Below are 18,614 nucleotides of genomic sequence, written 5' to 3' on the forward strand. Positions count from 1 at the left end.
GCTGAACATCTTGATTATCAACAGCTTCAGCTGTATTTCCATCCTAGAAATAATTTCTTTCCTGACTCAGGTGGCAATTCAGCCACAGAATAACAGGAAAATGAACTTGTGCTTTCAAAAGAGTGTAAAACTTGTGACAATCACGCTTCAGCAAGAAGCCTGACCTGAAGTGTGGAGTTCTGCACTTCAGTTTTAAAACCAAAAGGCTCAGAAGGTGCCCAATCAAGTTCACTCTCTTTGTATAAAATTGTATCTTTGACCTCCTGAGGCTTTCTTCCTGTGTTAACTATGATAGGAATAGTGGTCAATATACTACTTCCTTTTAATAAAAATGAATGTAACTACCAGAATATATCAGAAGTTATTAATGAAATTTAGGTCTTTTGAGGAAAAATATTCAATTGTCCAAACTGAGAGCAACATATTAGTTTGAATGCAAGTATGACTGGACATTTTGTATGAAATTCATTATTTATTTGTCACCACCAGCTGTTCCTGTCTTTTCAAATTTGGGATTAATAATATATGTCCCAGATCAGCAGGTCTGTCCTACAAAAGTGTTGTCTTTCAGCATATCTGAACTCAAACCCTTAGTGCATTTAGGGAAAGAGGACGAGCAACTAAGGAAAAAGTGTTACCAAGAAATCTCTCCCATGAATTGAAAATGGGATATTTTTAGGAATATATCCATGACTTTGGTTGCCTTTTCAAACCCTGGAGTTTCAAATTCTGCTTAAAATACCTATACAGATGCTGCTTCTGTTTAAAAAGCCATACAAATACTAATTTTGAAGAACAATGTCAACTTCTAGAAGATTAATTTTTAGGATTTCAATTTAAAAATCATGGCCTTTATGCATTCAGCATAAAGGCTGGTCCCCACTGTGTAGATGTATAATTTCATTCATTAATCAGAGACTAATTAGGAAGAGAATCTAAATAAAAATTAGAAATCACCATGCTGTTTTGAGCAAGATTCATTGGCATCTATTCCATGAAGTTGATTTCTCAAAATGCCTTGGTAGTACATGCTAGTACATACTTAATATTTATGTTAAAACAGAATGTTGGTATATGACTGCCCCTAAACAACAGCATTTTGACAGTAGTGTTCATTTTTCTCTTTGATATGGACGCTGATCGTAAAGCTATATTCAAATATGTTCTGAAAGGACTAAGTTTTGTCAAGTAGTCCTAGCTTCTATTTATCAAATAAGCAATTTTATCTAAAGACAAATCATTTATTTTCTTACTGGATGAATTTTCAACACATCATAAAACTTTAAAGTTCAGGCTTGGTTACCTAGTTTTGCTCAGACTTACTAGGAATTTAGTTTCACAAGCTTGAGAAGCGGATCTATGGGAATATCATGCAGTTTAACAAGGCCAAATGCAAGATGCTGCATCTGGGTCAGGGCAACCCCTGGTATCAACACAGACTGGGGGATGAACAGATGGAAAGCAGCCCTGCCAAGAAGGTCTTGGGAGTGTTGGTGGATGAAAGGCTAAACATGGGCTGGGAATGTGCACTTACAGCCCAGAAAGCCAAATGTGTCTCGGTCTGCATCACAAGCAGCATGGCCAGCAGGTCAAGGGAGGTGATTCTGCCCCTCTACTCCACTCTGGTGAGACCCCACCTTGAGTGCTGCTTTCAGGTCTGGGGTCCTCAGCATGGGAAGGACATTGACCTGCTGGAGTGAGTCCAGAGGAGGGTCACTAAGTTGATTAGAGGGACGGAACACCTCTCCTATGAGAAAAGGCTGAAAGACTTGGTATTGTTCAAGCTGGAGAAGAGAAGGCTTTGAAGTGACCTAATATTGGCCTTCCAGTACCTGAAGGGAGTCTACGAGAAAGATGGAGAGAGACTATTTACAAGAGGTTGTAGTGACAGGACAAGGGGGAATGGCTTCAAACTGAAGGAGAATAGGGTTAGATTTGACGTTAGGAAGAAATTCTTCACTGTGAGGGTGGTGAGGCACTGAAACAGGTTGCCCAGAGAAGCTGTGGATGCCCCAACCATGAAAGAGTTTAAGGCCAGGTAGGATGGAGCTCTGATTAACCTGGTCTAGTGGAAGGTGTTCCTGCCCAAGGTTGGGAGGTTGGAACCAGATGATCTTTAAGGTCACTTCCAACCCAGGCCATTATGTGACTACATGATTCTATATATTTTTACTAAATACAGAGAAACACAGGACTGGTACAGACCCACAGGTCTAGGTGCCTGCACTTAAAGAGCAGGAGTCATCTCATCAAAATTCAGTCATCTAAGGATAGTTATCTACTCCAAGGGTCCTTGATGCAGAGGGAGATTCACTCCCCTGATTTAGACACCTACCTTAGTCTCAGCCTGAGATAGAAATCATCTCTGGTCATAGAAGGTTCAGAAGTTTCTGATGAAGTAGACTTCCATTTTTTTGCTTACAGTACATTCCTAGGGCCTTTCTTAGTGTCTGGCTCATGACACAGGCAGAGCATTAAGGACATGGTTTGGTTCACTGTACTGGAAAGAATGAGCTTAACTAACCAGAACACGGCAATTAGAAAACAGACAGGTGATACAGAAAAAGGTTGGAGAAAGGGAAACAGTATCCTTCAACTGTGCAGGGAAAAATAGTGTCCCTACTAAAACTAGGCTAAAAACTAAAACAATCGATATAGCCAGAAAGCAAAGAAAATATCAGGCAGAGATGTGCTTTCTCTTAGAAGTTTCATGTGTCTGAAAGATTGCCTGACTTTTCAACTTCTTTAGTTATCCTGAAAAAAAATATTCCCTCTATAAAGTTTTCCTCTTGCATCCTTAATCTAAGAATGCTGTAGAAAAGATAATGAGAAGATATCATTCTATATGATGGAGTTGGGGGGTTTTTTCTTTTCTTTTTTTTTTTTTTTACTTTTCCCTCTGTTATTTTATGTAATACCTTTAAATACAACAGTTTTCAACACAAGCTTTTCATGTCTTGATGTCTTCAGAAATTTCATTTTATGTTTTATAAGCACAATAATATTAATCTTGGTGTACACTTGTTTAGACTCTTCTGGATTTTTCTGCTTGCCTAAAATTGTCTCTCCTCTTATGCTAGGAAAATACATTTTAAGTCAAGCCATTGTATCTTGTTGTCATGTGTGGAAGTATTCACATCAAGCACCCTGAAGTCTTTCGGCTGTTCTCCATAAATTCCCTTTGCAAGAAGTAGAGTGTCTGCTCCAAAGGACAATTTAGAGTACTACATTGCATTTCTAGTTTACATAATTCTGTATCAGAACTTCTCTTCCTGAATAAAATGCAAGTCTAAGCAGATTAAATAGTAAGTAAAAACCTTATTTGGATACCTAAAACTGGGGAATGTGGATGTTCTTCCTGCTATTAAAGAGATAGTATGAACATCTTTAAATATCATTAGAAAAGACATTTCACTATATTGTCTAATTTGTAGTGGCAATGCTGTCATCACAGCACTAAGGCTATGAGACAGATAAGGTTTATACAAGAGTTTAACAACCTTAGATTATTAAGCCATAAATGGGGGGAAAGCAGATTAATTTTTGAATCAACAAAGTCTTTAAAAATGTTGAAATTGAAAAGCTTCTCTGAATGGAAGCCACTTACACCAGTTCAAGGGGAACCTGACAAAGCTAGAGGAAGAGAAATTCATAAAGGGTTACTACCTACATAGAAACCACATCTAGCTCAGGAAATCCCAGAGCTTCAAATGTTTGGAGGCTGGGAGAGCATTCAGGAAAGCAAGATATATGTTTGCCCTGTTCTTATAGCTATTGCTTTTGGCCACTGCCAGAAATGGGATACCATGTTAAGCAGACTCTGCTCTGACCTAGAACAGATGCTGTTATGGACATATTTATGTTTTTTAAGAAATAAACCACAGACATGAGTTATAGTTTTGGTTTTGCTTTGTTTTTTAAAGGTACACATTTCACAGCTGAAAAACATTTTCCAGGTGACGTTTCAGAGAATGTGTTTGTCTCTGAATGTATATGACATTGCTAATTCTTCATTCTTTGAAACTAGTTACTTTTTGCTCAAGCCATACCTAGTTAATAAAAAGCAATAGATTTAGTGAAATCTAAAGCATGATATTTTCTAGGGAGGCACTGATACATTCTGTTTACTAACAAGTACTTCAAAGGCTTTAGAATGCATCTTCACCCTAATTTAGCTTGCTGTTTCTCTAGAAAGTTTAGGAGATGAAAGCAAAGCTAATCCACAAGCCATTCACCATGCTAGTTATACATGCAACACCAATACAATGCCTTCTTGATTAGAAGTGAATCAGGTGCAGAGTGCAAGGAGAAGACATGAATAGAAAATATGTAGATTACTATTGGTTTAGTTAGGAATGGATGTCCTCTCAAGCCTAATCTATGCAGTGCTATCAGGTGCTAAAATATTCTCTCTGGTGGTATAGCAGCAAACAAACAGGATCCTTATTGTACTGCTCCAGAGTATCTCATATTCACTTCTGATCCTGCGCTGTTACAAGAGGAATGTAAAACATCACAGCCCTGGTGAACACATTCAGAAGATTTACCTGTCAAGAAGACAGAGGACGTGCTGCACTGAAAGGCAGGGATGATAGCTCATTTCCTTGTTTTGTCTTCTTTGCAGAAAACAGGACCTTCTGAGGGGCCTACAGTTGAAGAGACAGTAGCCTCTGTTTATTAAGTTGGGACTTGATGATACTAACAGAACTTTAATGCATGATCTGTTTGATCTGTAATTTAGGCTAGTTGAGAGCATAAGATATTTAATGATTGCCATATAACTCCATACAAACAGAGTGCTACCTGACAAATATATTGGAGGCCTTCAACTACTGTAAACTGGAAAAACTAGGACAAGGGCTGTGTTCAGTGATATAAGCCATGGTTATGGCATGAAACCTTAATCACCTTCTACTTTTGAACTATCTGCTTCCTTAACTAGAGTTCCAAAGTGATTTTTTTAAAAAATGTGAAGCCATACTTGAAGTACAAAAAAATAGATGTCTTTGCACTGACTCTGCTCTACCTGCAAAAATCAGTAGAGAAAACTATGACAAGAAGTCCTCTCTGGGAACTGCTAGCTACTGTGAACCTTAACAGAAATCATTAGACTCAAACAGTTCACCAACCTCCAAATATTACTTTCAGAAGATAAGGAACTGCAGGGTTGGGATGTAGACACTTAAGCAATATCTTCATTGCCATAATAATTAATATCCACTAGCTATACTGTTACCAAATCCACCTTGAGACTAGACCTAACTTCCTCTGATGTAGTGCAAGCAGATTAGATAAAAAATGGATTGCCTTACAAGGAGACACCGAAAAAAAAGATTGTTTCTCTTTAGGTTGGAGGGGAGAAGGCTAATGGGAATGTGATCAAGGTCATCACAAAGACAGTGGATAAGGTGCACGTGATGAAGCTGAAATAGTTAACTACCAATTCTACAGTGGCAGAATGAAAGCAAACTTATTGAAACTATTAGAAATGGGTTTAAAAGAGGTAAAATATTTCTTTGCACTGCAGGCAGTAAACTTTGGGAGTTTGCTGCAGTTGAGACAGGCAGCAGCAGTGGGTTTAAAAAGGGGTTAGTCAAATTCACAGGAAACAGCTCCATAAACAAGTTCTGAAGGGAACAGGTAGAAATATGCCCCTAGGCATCCTTCATGCAGTAACCGTGATTGTTGGGAAGCATAAGGGGAAAGCATCAAAGCATGTGTTTGGGCTCCACCAAACAGCATCTCCTGTTGTCCCAATGGAATCAGACTGCGGACACAGACCATACTCTGACCCTGCAGGGCATTTCTCAAATTATGTCATGAGATTCTTTAGTCAATGAATCTTCCTCTCAATCTAAACTACAAGCCTGAGACTTATGGGAAAAGATTAATGTCCATCAGCCAGCTTTCCTTTCTATGCTACCCTCAGAAGAGGATGCACTCATACTTAACCTTAAATACCATAAGGAACTGTGTTGTTTTCAGTCTTGAAGTTTAGCACATGTACCTGAAGTACCTGGCATTCAATTCTTCTGCAAAACAGAGAGAACAGAATTCACGTTAGAAACATGAAAGATAAAACCACAACGAATGAACAAACCAAAAATACACTAATTAGTTCCCATTAAAAGTAGTCCCTCACTTCCCTTAATTGATGTCTCTCTCCTTTACTTCCATCTTTGACCTTCACTTACTAGTGAAGTAAAAGCTTGCCCTGTTATTTCTTTCCTCTCTCTCCTTTTCTTTTACCCTTTCCCTACTCATACCAACACAGTTACAGGACTAAGGGAATTAAGGTCTTAAGTAGAATATGTAGTGTTTTGGAGAACTTCCATAGGATATCTGAATTTCCATCAATCAAGAAAGCACACAGACATTCTTGCTGTTCTAAAGGCACTTACCGTGGTGCTTGCAATGTGCTTTTGAGATGCTTGCAAGGAAATGCTATGTGAACTCTGCATACTATTACCAAAATCCAGAACACACAGAGTATAAGGATGGGTTGCCAAGCTCAGTAGCAGCATAGTGTTTATTCGTTTTCACTTTTTGCTTGTCCTTTCTATGTTTTAAGGTTACTGATATTCAGTTCATACTATTAGGGGCTGAGATGTCTCTCAAACATGCCAAATAGGTCATAGATACACCCAGAATCCTGCATCTGAAAGGGAGTACAAATCAAATACTTTAAATAATGAAAGAAATCCCAGTTGCTCACAGTGTATATACATGGAAGAGTTTCCACCTAGACCTCTAAATTAGAGGTAGCATATGGCAAGGTTTGCATCCCTTGTAGAAAAATACAATCATATTTTTTGTATAAACATCTGATCCCTTTTTTGACATGTAAGAACAAAAAGATGAAGAAAAAGTAATGATTTCTCACATTGTCTAGCTAAGATCTGCTGACTGATAAAATAAGCAGGAAGGTGGAAGGAAAAGACATGCATGCCTGCTGTTAAAGAAAAGCCTGTTTGCACATAATGCTCTGGAGAAATTATTGAACATTTCATCTACCCTGTCACTCTGCCAGGGTCAGTGAGACCTGGGCCAATCTATTCAGTCAGTTCTAGTTATGCAAGTTAAACGGTTTAGTGGTTGCTTTAATTGGGAACCCCATTTTGTTTACAAACTCACAAAAAATAGCAGCAAAGAATGTTTCATGCCCATGCTTACCAGTCCCAGTCCTTGGCCTTACCCTTATCCCTCCAAAAGGGCTTTCTTTGCCTCCTTCCAGCCGTGCCTGGTAAGTTGCCAGAAACACATTCCAGAATGTAACAAACACAGGTATCACAGTATAAAAGTGACGTGCAGCACAAAGCATCTCTTCTGCGAGAATCCCATGTAGTACAAGAACAAGGAAGGCTAAAACATTATTGGCACTGTAAGGAAAACAACAGGAATTTAAATTAAAGTACAACAAAAAAAATATTCTCATCTTACTACATCTGTTAACAACTTCACTGCAAATATTTTCATTGTGATATCATTTGTTTCATCACATAATACTCTTTTCTCATTCTTATCTCACAAACAGATCTTCACCTTCTTCCATGCTACTCTTTCTAGAAGATAGAATGACCTTCCATGATCCATTTGTCTAGTTTTGTCTTTACCTGACACACACCCTGGCCAAAAGAACCTTTTTACAAAATTGCTTCATAAAAGTTCTGTGTATATTAAGGCCAGGAACTCATCAAACATCTCAAACACTAAGACTTTGAAGGATTGCAATCAAAGTGACTTTGTGACCTGAGTGCTCTGTCAAGTGAGGCACTTAGCATTACTCCAGATGACATGATGAAGGGACCAATTCTGAGCAACTAATACCATGGTCAGCCATGTAATTTTGTAGTTTGCAAACATGCCTAATGAATCAGGAGAATGACCCTCCAAGATGTACTGAAATCCAAAGGAAAATATGACAAAATTTGGGCTGCAGCAGGACCAGACATCCTGTTCAGAGAAGTTGTTCTTCTCTGCAGTTTCCTTTCCCCACTTCCTCTTGGCTCCTAGTCCTGTCCTCAGGTCATTAGACCACATCACTTCCCTGTTGTTAGCAGGTTATAAATACTGAGATAAATAGGTACTGATATGATACTGATAGCAGTCTGATAACAACAGATCTACATTATCAGCTGCATCACTTGCCTAAAAGCTGAGAGTTTTGCCGGGTCCCCCTTGTGCTGAATACCAGCTGCAAATTTGCATCTCCCTTTCTCTAAACCTAAAATGTCTTTCCCATGTTAATATTCAGTCAGCCTTGTAATTTTTCCTACATGGCTGAAATATAACACTGCACAAAACACATCTGTCCAACCACAGAAAGTACTTTTTTTTAAAGTACATTTAAAAAACCCAGTGATTAAAAACCCAAACAGTGCAGCACATTTTATCACTAAGTAATAAGGATTCTTAAATCAAAGCAGTGCTGGTCAATAATGAAGTACCTAACTCTCAGCTTTATTGATTATGTCTACACAGACTTAATTCACAGGTTAACTGTGCTTGCTCCCCAGATATACCCTTTTCAGAACTTAGACATAGCTTGCACAGAATTGAGACTGTCTCCCTATCACACTCCTGTTCTTTTAGCTAATTAATACATTCTGAATCCATGTTGGCAAGTGCTAGACGGTTTGGTGCTGGTTTAGACAGAGAGAAAAAGTTTTCTCAGTCTGAGCTCAGTTTTCAGCACAGACCACAAAGAAATATCCTCTTGTTCCTGTCACATAGAAGAGCACCAATGAACTAATGTTGTCTGATGTTCTCAGGTCTTCTTGTAAATTCAGCTGAACTATTTAGATTTTTTCCTCAAAAGAGAAATTATTTTTATTTTAAATGAAAACAATAACAACATCAACAAAGCTTCCATCAATAAACCATGAATTTCAGGAAAATCTCTGGGTATTGCAAAGAGAAAAGTGTCAAGGCAGAAACAGATTTCAGAGGACACTTTTTGAACATAGCCTCTTAATTCGTTGAAGTCCAACCAGCAAGATGTCATCCAACTGACTGAAGAAGTAAAGCTACAATCTGTGCATTAAAATCAGGCTTTTGGCAAACTCTTTTCAAGTTCTTTTCTACATGCTCTATAATAGCCAGTAGAGATGTTGTCATCAATGTCAGGTATGAGAGAAGATTTCCGCTGTGCAGAAGTGGGAGTGAAGGATTTGAATGAAGAGGAGGAAAAGGGTGGGAATTCAGCAGTACATCAGTGTATATTTTCACATCTGTGCCAACCAAGACAATGAGGGAAAGATTAATAAAATTTTCTCCCAGGTCTTAGCCTGGGATCTGGGAGAAGGGCATCCGGAGGGAAACTTCTTCTCTTGGTGTACTGTACAGCTTTCTGGAACAAGTTTGCTGGAAAATCAGCTGAGGAGAAAGGAAAGAGTGGGAATTTGCAGCCTTACGGACTGCACTCACTGCTTAAACGTACTGACTGTGTTAGCTTTACTGCCCAGTCACGTTTTTGAGACCATATGTATGACATTAGTTTCTGCCACATACAAGTTTACCCCAGCACTTACATTTCCACCTTTCACAAGCAGCATTCAGCACCACGGTGTAACAACTTAGGAGGCACAGCAAAGAAGACCAACACTACAGGTAAAGACACTCGGGTTCTGGCTGAACTCTAAATGAGTGTGACCATAAAAAAAATCCCCAGATTACTGAAAATCTTGAAAATCTCAGAGCCTGGCTGTGTTAAGGGCCACCAAATAAACACCTGAGCCAGTAACACAAGATCAGTTTTCAGGATTGTCCTGTACCAGCACTGAACCTTTTTTCACACATCTTATAATTGCTTTGCAAACCTTGGTTCAGGATTTCTCCAGTGCTGTCAGGAAGAGAAGGGTCCTGTCTGGCAACCCTCCATGCAATCACCTTCTGTCCCCCCATATCTCCCACCTTAGCAATATTAGGCATGTTGAGCTGTTGTATGAACAATGTTCATCCCTTCCAGGTGATGAGTTAAATGATTTTTAAGATATCAAGTGTATTATAAATGTAATTTCAGAAACTGCTCAAGTTTAAAAATAGGTGTTGAAAACAGCCTGCAGGATCATGAGCCTTGTTGTTACTCTTACACATGCCATAGATTAAACTACTTATCTTTTTTCCTGAAGGTGGGGCAAGGCATCTATTCCCAAAAGGCATTTCCCTCATAAGGTTAAGGGATTTCCTTAGATGTTACATTTAATGAGTGGAAGAAACTGGACAGAAAGCTGCACAGGCCAGGGACTGGCAGTCCAGTGGAGAATGGGGAGAGCTAATTGTGAGAAGTAATAGCAATGGTTCCCCAAGGAGAGCAAAACATGGAGGGGGAAAAAAAGGAGGGCAAGTGGAGTCCATGTCAGATTAAGATCTTTTTCCCTCTTTCTTCTGGTTGGCTGCAGCTTGGTCTCACCCACTCCCTGTCTTGAAACTGTCAGCAAGCCAAAGCCTGGCACAACGGCCAAGTAATTACTGATGACATGTGAGTAGTATTTTTCCAGATTGGCTTTCCTGCCTTTCTACAAGAAAAATAAACCAAAAGTTGTACCCCAACAAACATGACAGGAAAAATAACAATACTTGTATGGGACTGCTCCTCCAGCTACAGCCTGGAGAGAACTACTACCACCCTCTCCCTCCATCATCTCAGCAAGGAAAGGAAAGGTTGCAGGCAGGACGGGAGAAGGGTTCTTTCCAAAGGTCAGCACATCTCTTTCAGTCACAATGCCACACAAGAACAGGGAGAAGGCAGCAATATGGAAGTCGCTTGGCATAGCAATAACTGACACAGACGTCGCACTGCTTGTATTTGATTAACTGAAAAATCAAAGAACAATGTTGTTCAGTCCTCTCCTCTGCATTAAACCTGAGTTATATGACTCTCTCTGCTATTTTTAAAGATTAAGAAACTCATGTCATGCAAGTGGGTCCCCTCAAACGATGATTTTACACATCTTTCTCAACCATCAAGCTCTTCACTTTAAGGTGGGAAGATCAAATTCTAAAATTCCCTTCCATATTACGTAACTGGTCTTAATAGTTTGTACAGATCTATCCTGAAAATGTTACCTGCTGGCCTATGTAATATGTTGTCTTATTCCATCTCTCAAAATCAGGACCAGAGATCCCATTCCCTAAAGGGAAATCTATGCATGAAAACAAGACCTCATTTCTACCCAGAAAAGTGCCTTTTCTCATTTTTACATAAAACTTTTATTCTGCAACGCTTAGTAGGAGTTGCAGAGAATAGATTTCTAATCTTCATCTGCTGCAGCCTGTGAGATGTTTTAATCTCTCATTCTGTGGACAACACAAACAGAAGCATACCCAGTGGATAGATGAATGGATGGATGTTGTTCACTTGGTGGTCTTATAGTCTCTCTTTGCACTTTAAGCACCTTGTTTCTCTTCAGTAGAGCAGTCCTGGAAAAGACTGATTTGGTTATATAGTTAGGCTTCCTGGGACATAAGCATATTAGAATGCTATTTAATTCATGATTAGGAGACCTAAGAACTAAGCCATTGTATAGGTCAATGGATTAGCGAAGGAATTGGGATATGATTTATCACAGGTAAATTAACTAACTGATGCGAGATAAAGAAGAAAAAAAGCCATTTTAAAACTACAAAAACTCAGAATATGAAAAAATCAAGATTTCACACTACAAAGAGTTACGATGATTGCTCCAGTTAACGATAATTCTGCAAAACTTTCTATTCTAAATCCCTGTTTTTATACACTTTTCACTAGAAAGCATTACCATTTTCAGGGTAGTTTTTTTTGCATTCTATTCAAAAGTGAACTTCTTCCTTGACATTTTTGCTAAGTCACTATGAAATCACTTCAACTATATTAGAGTCATGCAAGAATAAAAAAATCCTATTAAAAGAAAAAATTCTGTCTAGCTAAGCCTATGAGGTTAATTCAAAACATCCTGCATTTGAAAGCCTCAAATTTCGGGTGTAGTCCTTCAAATGAGACCAACTAGCCAAAGTACCTATGATAATCAGTGGGACGTATCCTCTCAAAAAAAAAAAAAAAAAAAGAAAAACCACCATGGTAAAACTCTATAATAATTTAAATTTCCTTGAAAAACTGATGCAACATCTGGCCTTGCTCCTACAGAAGCAAGGTATCAAAATAGCATGCTTTAAGATAATTTAAACTAACCCATTGTCCTTAACACCACAACAGAGCAGAACACACACAGCTACTGTTCCTCCTCTGAAGGATAATAACTTCCTGCTGAGGGATGTTGACTCCTCTTAATGTGTTAACTCATTCACTTTCAGTCACATTCCTGTATCTGTTAGCAACTCACCAGAAGGTGCTATCTGTGGAGCACTGGTATTTACCCAGCTCTGCTCCCCCGAAATCTTACCCCTGTCTTTCTCCTAGCTCAAGTCCTCGACTCATGCTCCTGGTGGACAGGACTGCTTTCCATCTGCTGGGGCAATTGTTTCTGCTAAGAGACAGGTAAGGTGCTCTCAAGGCAGTTTCTGAACCACTACAGTTTGTCCACAATTTTTTTAGTGACAAAACATAAACTGGTACTCAGTGTGTGACTAATGATAGACATAATCTGTATATGGTCATGTAGCAGGACAGGGTTAATATGGCCAAAAAGGACAGCTCTGTGAGACAAGCATTGCAGCATCAAAAGGAGAAGGTAACCAAATGCTGTATGCATGAAAATATTCAGCCTTCCTTATTTTTTTTCTTTTTAAAGTATATTCCACATGAAACTTCGTGCAGCATTATAAAAACATGAGCAAAAACTTATAAAAGAAATTGCAGAAGCAAACCTTTATGTAAGACATATCTGTGTTGCTCATGAGCAAGTTTGGACCTTCTTCCTCTCGCACTCATTTCTGCGTGCTTTGACACACGTAAACCTGCCTATGAAAGACGTCCTTACAGTAAAGGTATTAAAAAATGAAATGACCCTTCAGAATATTTGGATAGATCCTAAACAAAGAATGCCTTTATAAAATACTAATAGAAGACCAGTCACAATCTGCCCCATAGCTACTTACAAAATCTCTGAATTTTACCCATTACATTACCCTCTCTTCTGCTCTGTGATCCAACATGCCAGGCATGTTTCTTGACAGGTAGTCCAACAAGCCCATTTCCTTGCATTGGAAAAGAAGCTATCTAGGCACTTTGCAAAAGACAGGTATTGTAGATATGCTTATGTGCGCAGTGCCAAGGGTATGCACTTGTTGCAGTGTATATATGTCTTTTATCTTCAGTTCAGGTTCTAGAGCTCATACTTCAAATATCCAGCGTAATCCCTAAGGTGTCAATGAAGGTAGCAGTAACTATGGTCCCTCTTAAGTACATCTACTCTGGCAAGTGGATGGTATCTAGGCTGTGGACTTGCTTATTTTCACACTGCTCTCTTAACAACATCTAAAAACTGTTCCACTGGCCCACATGTGACTAAATAGGCAGAGTCTGGCTTTTAATACTTCAACTCTGCCAATAGCTACTGCTTTTCTAAATGGATGGTTTCCTTTTTGACATGCTTCATGTTTCTCACTGCCATTTCCTACAAGAAAGAAAATGTGACTAAGGAGACATATACAGGAATCTGCCCTTAGTAAAATAAATCTCAGACTCTCTGATCCAGCCACAGTGTGCTTTTACACAGTCCCATTGAGTACAGAGGTACTGGGATGCAAGGGCTGTTTCTCCAATACAATAAGCAGATGTAGATGATTTCTGTATGGTAACATGAAACAATCAAAAGGGGCTAAATAAATAAATAAATAAATAAATATGCTGAGAAGTGTGTATGGCAGGCTCTGCATTCTCAAAGTTATGTTTACTTCATCATCATTTATTTTACTTATGCCAGAAGCTTCCTAAAGTCTTCCCTCTTTACTTTACTAGCACCAGATCTACTTCCATGAGCTCTCTTCACTTGAACTGCAGCAAATTCTAAGTCATAAGATTATATGAAATATAATCTTATAAGATTATATGAAACAGAAGATACAGAAACCTCATTTGGAATTTTATTATGATAAAAAGATTCAAATACTACAGGGTTATTGGTGTTTTTCTCTCTCCCTACCCTTCCAATCCCCATTTTGTAGGACTTGCAAGTTAGGTTTCAGGGTGTAAATAAAGCATGGAGCAGAATTTTGGAAGGTGTCCAGCTCTTCACCCCACCCAGATGAATACCTGGAAGCACACCGTTAACACGACTATCTTGCCAGACCAAAATCAAGTGGGGCTTCGACTGGAGCAAATGTTGAAAAGGTGCCTTCTGAAACAGGTAACCACAGGACTGACACAGCAATACTTTGTTTAGAGTTTTATAGCTCTCTGGTAAATAATTTACATTTTACTCTACAAATCCTTTTGTGGCAGGACCAGATATGTCACAAGCAAGTCTTAATGTTGTCTGTTTTCAGCGTACTTTATCTTACTATTTTATAAACCAATCTGATATTTTGGTAAAACATAGGAATTGACCAAGTTTAGGGTGTAGGATTTTGCAGGACTATCTAGTATCAGCTATGCTGCCTAGTATTTGGCTAACAATATAAAGTGGGGTTTTTGTGTGTCAGTGCTAGAACTGGTGGAGGATTTTGTAGAGCATAAAAGGCTTCATGTGCACTGTTTCTACTTCAGAAAGCTTTCACCAAACCCAGGGCAGGCACCCAGTGGAACTCTCCAGCCACTTCTACACACTAATTTAGAGCTAGGGGTGCTAGTACTCGCTTGGGTCCTTGGCTCTAGCTCCAATAAGCTGCAGTGGAGGACTCTCTACTTCTGAAGTCTAAGGTCTGGGTACAGCACCTGCAACAGTACAGTACCTTATTTATGCCAGAGACACCAAAATCCCTGGCTCCAAACCCACTGTTTTAAGGCTTTCTGGTCCTGTACCATGAAGTGAAGAGGCTGAGATGGCAGGTTCTCCCATCAACTGCTATTGACCTCATGGATCTGCAGTCAGGCCAATAGTTTCTGGGTGCCCCACCTTACTTAAGCCCCCCCTTCCCCTGGGATCCCATACATCCTCAGAAAAGCTGTGTGATGGTCAGTGCCATGGCTGAGTGGTAGGAGAGAGGTGGTAGGATGCAAGGAGGGTTTTCATGTCAAGCTGCCATCCCAGTCAACACACCATGCTGTGATGTTGTTTGAAACATGATTCAGACAGAAACCACATCAAAGACTCACAAACCAGCAGGTAAAATCAGCCCAAAATGAATATCGGTGCTAATTCAACAGTTTACCTTCCAGTGCAATCTGGCCCTCACCTGGACTCCTCTGCACAATCAAGGAACTGCTGTAACTTTAGTGCACTCACACAGCAATGTCAGGGGTAATGCTGGACCCTGCTCTCAGAGTTGGGTAAAAGCCTGTCCTTTCTTGCCACCCCTCATCTCATTACTTTCCTCTGTTGTCTGAGCCAGAGCACAAAGCCCTTCTCCTTCAGGGTGGTGGGGTTGGCTGGTTTGTTCTCTGCGACAGACAGGGTTACATGTCTGGAGACAAGGTTCCTCTCAGATCTTCCTCTGTGACAGCTGGCTCCACAGAGCCCCTGCCATCAGCCTCCATGTGTCTAGCACGGAGTCTGACCGTATTGATTTAGTAGCCCATTGTCGTGTGGGAAAAGTGCTCATTGGTAAATACCAGAACACGATCAATAGCTCACAACCTCCAGAGTCTGTGTTAGAGCTCCAGTGCCAGGCCTTGGGCTCCAGAAACACTGCAGTAACACCACTGTGAACTGGCGTTTGGTTGGTGAAGTGAATGGATCAAAGCAGGAAGCAGGAAGTAGGCCAAGGACACTCACTTTGCCTGCCCCAGGTGCCTGCTAAAACGTCATAAACCATCTGATAATAACACATTGAGACTCTTTAAAAACCTGGGAGTTCAAAAGCATAATTCTGATTTAATGTACATGATTTTTGCACTGATTTCAGTGCTATTGCTCCTGATTTTTAGAACCGTGAGCTCAGGCTCCTGTCCCTTAATTTTTAAAATGCCAACCCCAAGCCTGAAAACACTGGCAGATCCTGACAAATGTGTCACATCCTCCTTCCCCTTTCTGGACCCCACTCCCTGCTACCCACTAATACTCCCCACTATGGTGCAAGTAAGTCATGAGCAGCGTGATATATTCTTGTAAAACAAAATAGATGAGGTTTAAAGAACATAAACAGCAACTTACTAACCCAGTCCATCATATGATCCCAGGCTCCAAACAAAAGGGCAAGGGTGGGGCCCACAGACCAGTCCAAGTGTCGGGTGGGTCCATGTTTTACGAAAGATAAGAACATATTCTATTAAAAAAAGTCTTTTGTACAGTTGCTCTTTGCGACCCTGAGAGGGGAAAAAATTATCTTTGTGTGCAGACTGCACTGGTGTGGGCCAGTGCACGCACATCCACATGCCCTTGCAGTGATGCTGCCAGGCTTTGGGGATGTGTACGCTATTCACAAGTCAGCACTGCCAAGGGAATGTCGATGGAAGCTCCATCACCCAACGGCAGCATAGCAACAGATTTGCCTTATGGCATATTTTTATCTTATTGGGTTTTTTTTTAATCTTTTTCTTTGGTAATTATTGTAAATGACAGTTCTATGATGCTGCCTTTTCCTATTACCAGGATTTACAAGGACTGGACATATGTGGAATGAGGATATCTGGCATAACGATTCTAGCATCAAGAAAATATGAAAGTCTTTTTCTTTAGGACATCACTATTCAAGTGACCTACTCATGGTCCTGATCCACAGTGAGTCTGTTTTACGTGGACCTTGTGAGGGCCTCAAATGCGGAGTGTCCCACACTACTGTAAGCCAGACCCCAGTCCCTTTGGAACAGCAGCATGGCCCACTAACCCAGGCGAGCTGGGCTGCAATGCACCCAATGTCCAGTGCCCCAGTGTGACTGCATGGGAAACTCCAGCAGTGCTGGAGCAAGGAGCCCAGACAAAGGCCAAGCAATCTGACCAAATTTTCCCCTGAGGGCAGGTACTCCCCAGATTGCCTAGTACAGAATTTTAATCCATTTCAAAGGCAAAGAACAGAGAAATGATTGAACAACAAGTATAAGCACCTTGGAAGTTTTATATTTCTTTGCTGTTATGTTGTGTTCACTGCTGCTGAAACATGAAAGTTGATTCTTTTAAAGTTCAGGGAAATGTATCGGTTTAGTTTCAGAGACAAATTTAAAATACTGATCTATATCTGGGTTCAGATTCATCAAGTGTTTTTTGACAGCTCAGATGCAAGAGCCTGGGGTTAGTACAAAATAAGTAATATTACTGAAAGACAAGGAAATTAATATACTCCTATAAGATCAAAATAACAAATAAGTTTGTTTTTGTCCTATTTCTTGATCAGAGAGGTTGAAAATTTATGTTATTTACTTTCTGCAATCCACATGAAACTCTTGGCAATTAAGCCAGGGATTTTACTTCAACCAGAAGTTTATTTCTTTCAGAAGAAGTTAATTATACCTAAACAAAATGTATGTTTTTTAGGAAGTAACTTCAAGTGTTTAGGAAGGCACATTTGCCTGTTTATGCTAAAGAAAATCAGTCCATCAAATTTAATGACAAGTAATATTGTCCCTAAGAGAAGCTCTGTAATTACCCATCTATCCCTTTCTATTCTTTGCAATTATTCATTTGCAATTATCTCCATCCTGCCTGATGTTTTTCTAAATCCTGCATGAATATAAAGTAAAGCAACAGTCAGATAAATCATGGTAGTTCTTTAAATTTCTGAAAGGATTTCTGCAGTCAGTGAGAGGATGGTGTGGAAGGGGTTACACTCTGTGCTCAAGTTCCTCTTTTTGTCCCCAAGGAGAGGAAAGAAGCAGAATACCTCCAGATGCTAATGAAATGTGGAAACAATTTGTGTACAAGCAAAAAAATATGGTTTGTCGTCTCTCACTGCCAATAATAATACTTTATTTCCTATTTGTACTGTATAATATTCAGGTTGAAAAACAAGTGATATTACTTCATAATTCCCAAAGATGTCATTTTATAGGTAATGTGGCCACCTCCCTTAGTCTCCTTCATGCAAGCTTCAGTAATTTTGACTTCTGTGAGGAATCATATTTACAAAGTAAGCTATTATAAACCCACTTAGAGTTCTTCATATGGAAAGTAAACCCAGTTAAACTTCCTTTGCTGATAGTATTTAAAGCCTTGTTTTTGTCCAAAACCAGAGAAGATGCAGGCACTGCACGGGGTAGGTAGCGTGTGAGGTTGATTACAGATCAGCACTGATTATCACTGACAGTTTCCTCAAGAAAGAACTAGTGTCAAAGCCAGTCCAAACTTAACTAGGATGCAGCCTCATTGCATTCATGGAAATTCCCCTCTATTTTCACTAGGTCTGGAAGTGTCCAGGGAAGCAGTCGAAACTGCCTTCCAGAACAATGCACAAGGACGAAACACTTAGACCCCCTGCAAATGACCACTGGGATAATTATAGCAGGTGTCAAAATCCCTAAGAATAGCTGAGAAACAGGACCTTCCAACCCGCCTGTGGTGTCAGATCAACAGAGATAAAACAACAAACGAGGTCCCAGTGGGTCTCCCCAGGCAGCACAGGCAGGGAGCTGAGCTTGTCGACAG

The sequence above is a fragment of the Chiroxiphia lanceolata genome, chromosome 1 (assembly GCF_009829145.1).
Source record: "Chiroxiphia lanceolata isolate bChiLan1 chromosome 1, bChiLan1.pri, whole genome shotgun sequence".
NCBI lineage: Eukaryota > Metazoa > Chordata > Aves > Passeriformes > Pipridae > Chiroxiphia > Chiroxiphia lanceolata.